The following is a 4,806-nucleotide window of genomic DNA, read 5'->3' on the forward strand; positions in this document are numbered from 1 at the left end:
TTTCCTTGCTACATATGAAACCTTTTCACATTAGCAGGCTGCTCTGTTTATTTATTTATTTTAAAGCATTTACCTGCTGTATAACTGGAGAAGAAGATGAAGCTGGCAGTTTAGACTGTCAAATCGAGGTTTCAGCTCAGCAGTGAGGTTCAAAGAGATTAATCTGAACTCAGCTGTTTACATTACTGATCTCGTACCAGCTGGGTTTGTGTCATTAAGACGTCAATAGTACAACAGAATTTAACTAACAGTTTCATCACTGACATCATCTTTGAAGGTACAGATGATTGCCTCCTTATGTATTGGGACATATTTCTTCAAGACAGGACTCTGCTTTCATGTGGGAGGGAGAGGAAGGAGAGAGAAGAGGTGAGGGAGTCTTTAAGTGAAGTTAATTAGAAAATGTCCTAATACATATGTGGCTTATTTAAGCTGGTTACAAGAAAAAGGAGCCCATTTCCTCATGGTAAGAATGGACTTATTTTTTCTTTTCCTCCATTCTTTCAGCTGGCACCAAAACAGAATAAGATAATAATAAACTGCCCTAAATGCAGTAGCAGTATTATTTTTAATGGTTCAACCTTGAATGGAGTAGAGAAGACTCTTGGAAGGGCAGAAGTTGATAATGGAGTTTCTTCAAATCACTCCCCCTCTCCCAACTCTATACAATAATTATTAATCAAAGGTAGGTGGACTGTCGTTCAGTGAGGCTCTTCTGGTAGTTCCCTTGGTCCAACACAGGCTCTGTATGATATTTGGAGTTGGTGAAGATGTCATTGACCTGGCAGGCTGACCACCAGTGTTCTTCTAAAAGGGTAAAAAAAAAAAGGATGAGAATACTGAAAAGAAGCAAAAGTACATCTGGTTTAAGGATTTGAGAGCCCATTTAAATGAAGGGAAGATTTTACTAATAAAGCAGAGTTTCAGTCTGTTCTACATACAGAATCAGTCTCTTGTTGAACAGGCTTTGCTACCATGCTCTGGAGCTGGGGGGCATGCAGGTAGAGGTGTAGATCATTGACTTTCAGGGAAAACAAGGAAGCCAATGTCCAAATGTGAAACGGCTTTCTTCACAGAATAATGATACAGCAAATTTTGACTTAGGTGTACCTTGAAAGCCTTTTCATCCTCTGCTGTAGTGGCTGCTGTACCCCCACGGAACACTGTGTCTTTGAAGGAATTCACAGCGTAATCCTTTGGTTCGGCGTGCATTGTCCCTTAATGACAGACATTAAGTACCATCAATGAAAGCTGTTTTAAATAGGCTGCAGATGCATTTGGACAGTGGCTCCCTAAGTGGCACTTTGTTGGAGGGAGACGGGGTAATCCTCCTACTGCTGCTTCTCCAGGTAGAGTGGAGCCAGCAGAAGAGGGGGTTCCTGTTTCTACAGCATTTTCACCTGGGATTTAGCGCTACATGAAGACCTGTTTAGCAGAAGGAAATGCTTTCCGACTACGACCTCTGTACGGTTTAATTGGGATTTAACTGTTCCTATTTTTTCCACTCCATGTGGGAGTCTGGAGCTCTGTTTACAAGGTGTGTCATATCCTCTCAACCCCCGAGTCCTTCTCCCCCCTCCTTTCTTTTTATGTTCTGGACAAATAGGCAGAAAGATACTTTAAAAGTGAATGCACGCAGAAAAATCCACAATTACCATCCCAGATTTTGCTGTGAAAACTTTACAACAGCCATACTGAAAAATCTTCCCCTACCCCTCCTACTCCTTCTAAGAGAACGAAAAAATCCATCAAATTAACACATCAATGAGTTGATTGTAATCTCCAGGGTTCAGTGTAGCACTTTCTAGCCTCTCAGACAGGAGGCCAGCATGATTTATCAATGCAAACCTAATAGCATCAATATGAATCTAACTAAAAATCAATATTTCATTACCAAATTGTTAGTGAGAATGAAGAAAAATTGCCAGAGTCAGAGCATTCTCTAGGGTAGGAGCATCTGGAGTTCAATGTGACAAGATGAGTGATGCATGACTCGGGGCCTGGGGAAGGACACTGGGAGGACAGGCCACTACGTAAGGCCGAAGACTCATGAAGAAAGCACTTTTTTTTTTTTTTACTTTTTTTTTTAAAAAGCTTTCTCTAAGAAGAAAGGAAATGTCTGAGAAGGAAAAATGGAAGGCACACTGCTGTTTACTAAAACTGATGCAAAGTAGGTCAAACAACTGAAACAAACAGACCAATCTCTGCTATGGACACCTACCCAGAACTGGTTTTCATGGGAAACAAATGAGGAAAATATAGTCAGTGGTCCAGATCTTGATTTCAGCTACAAATGGTAGAAATTTATAATAGATTACAAAGTGGGAACATTTTTGTTTCCTGTCCCATAGTGCTGAAAGTGGATTTGGTCACTTTATTCTGGGTTTTATGAAATTTCAGATTTGTGGTGCATTTCTGTAGATTGCAATGTAGAAAATGTACAAATCTGCTCATCCAAGAGGCAGCAATACTCAAAACACTGTATTTGCTTAGGAGTGTACCCGAGCAATTAATGTATTTTTTATTTAAGGAAACAGAGCAAGAACTGCATGGAACTATGCCAAAATTAGATTCAAAGCATAACTTTACATTGCATTAAGTCATAGGTCTATTCTGGCAGCCCGGGAAAAGTCTGCATACAGAAATGTGGAAAATGAATGAGAAAAACACTGAAACGTAACTTTGAATAGAGTTTCTTTGACCATTTTGTTTTACTCAGCTTCTGAGTGCATTAGCACGTTGATAACAGATTGAAACTTTTGTGTCTTGGTACTCTTTGATCACTTGGGACATCTGAAAGTTATTTGAATATATAGCAGCGCCTGTACTATTGAGCATTTGTCTTTTTAGGTTGGGAATGTCCATGTCTTAGGTCTTGTGGAACTCTCAGTGTTCATATTTTTGTACAACTTGTAGTCTTCTAAGGGAGAAAAGTAGGTGGCTTTCTCTGAGCTTTAAATCCAGTAGCTCTGGAATCAGGTTATGGGTGATCCTCTCAGATCTCAGCTGTCAAAGGAAAGAATATATTATGTCTTGAATTGGGAAACAGTGGTAAAAAAATGCATTCTGAACGCTTGAAAACCGGAAAGATTTTTTTTTTTTCTCCCAAACTACTTTAAAAAGGAAAAATATAGTAGTTAGTCTTTTATTTTTTTACTTATTTATTTCATTTAGTGGAAAACTGCAGTTAACAGTTCTGAGATTTCTGTCCTCAATTGACTAAGTCTGCTCCATATGGCTCAGGTAAACTCAATCTTGCTTTCTTTTTTTTTTCTTTTTTTTTTTTTTTCCCCCCCCTCTCATATTTTGGGAGAATTGAAAGTGGGGAGAGAATTTCCAGGCTCACTGAACTTACTGCTCAGAACAAATTTTGTTCAAGTCCCCACGTTTGTAATTCTGGCAGCCTGTGATACATCAGTAATCTCTAATTCCCTTACTCCCTAAGAACTGTCATTATTTTATGTATTGACTAATACAGTTGTCTCAGGGTAAATTTCTCCTGAAATCGAAGTTTACTTCTTGCATTAGAAGCGAAGCCTACTCCCTTTTATAACTGACAGATTTCTTTTATAACTTTGCATTTATTGAAGGCAGTCAAACCAGAAATGTCTGGGATTTTTGTTTGTTTAGTTTTATGATTGAGTTTTCAGTAAGGTATTAACTGTACTACAAACAGAGCAAATAGGAAGGTCAAATACCTATTTGTTGATTTCAAGATTTTTCTGGAAGATGAGACCTGAAGGTATCGGTAAATAGAAAATTCAGAGTCTTTGTAAACAGGAACTCCTTGAAAGCACCAATGCCAACAAAAGCTTCTGCTTTGCTTCTATGAAGATTTTATGTAGCCCCAACTAATGAATGCACAGAGTGTTTTATATGAATTTAAAGATATTCTAATAAACACTGTAAAACACAAAAAAGCAAACAGAAGCATACATGTATTATTGGTGGAAAAATTGAGACTATAATTTGGATTCAGATAGCAAATGGAGACAAATGTAAGATAGAAGTCATTGAGAGAGGTTTTTTTATTTATTAAGAATTTTCATTGTTATTAATTTATATGCTTCACTTTTTTTAGGTTCTGTTCTTATACACGTTGAAATTTTACTTGAACTGAGTCTGAAACTGAGTGACATCTTTGCTGCTTGTGAACAGGTTGAAAATAGAAGACAAGATCCAATCAGACAGACTAATTAGGGTACCCAGTCAGGATGGAGTCTTGAATATTCACTGCACATTTTTTGGAAACACAGTACTGTGCAAATCTTTGCAGACTGATTGATAACATCTGCCAGCCAATCATCCTTAGTGATCGGCGAAAACAACTAAAACAATTAGAAATCTAACATCTATAACAGTTTCAGGAACTGCTTAATTAAAAAAAATAAAATAATCAACTCTTATAAATGATCTTGCAGCCACAACCATGTAATGTCTTGATTGGAAGAGTGAACATCATAGCAGTATTTTGCATAATCATTTGCTTCTGTATTGCAAGGGTAAAATGCCTTTGGAGCTCAGATCTCAGAGGCTGAGCAGTATAGAAGAGGAGAGGGTATAGAAGAGGACAGCATGAGAACAGAAGAAAAACACTTCTGCTAGAATGAAATATCTTCTGGGTGTTCTAGGCGTTAAAAAAAAATGTAGAGCAATGCCAGTTTCCTAGGTGTGTTGCCAACTAGGAGGTCCTGTTGGTATGCTGCAGCCAGACAGACAGTGGGCTTTTGGAGGAAACCATTTTACATGTGCCTCTTTGCTGCTCAAATTCTTCATTTCCAGCATCTGGGAAGGCAGAAGAGCACA

The 4,806-nt window shown here is 38.1% G+C and overlaps 1 long non-coding RNA gene across 1 annotated transcript; it reads left to right on the forward strand.

Annotated features, from left to right (window-relative positions):
- Positions 1-284: 284 nt before the first annotated feature.
- Positions 285-4,023, forward strand: LOC128091082 (uncharacterized). The gene is made up of 3 exons (XR_008211229.1): positions 285-466; positions 1,350-1,537; positions 2,095-4,023. It is a non-coding gene; the product is annotated as an uncharacterized LOC128091082 (long non-coding RNA).
- Positions 4,024-4,806: the final 783 nt, after the last annotated feature.

This window comes from Tympanuchus pallidicinctus, unplaced genomic scaffold, assembly GCF_026119805.1.
Source record: "Tympanuchus pallidicinctus isolate F22 unplaced genomic scaffold, pur_lepc_1.0 scaffold5, whole genome shotgun sequence".
In the NCBI taxonomy this organism is placed as follows: domain Eukaryota; kingdom Metazoa; phylum Chordata; class Aves; order Galliformes; family Phasianidae; genus Tympanuchus; species Tympanuchus pallidicinctus.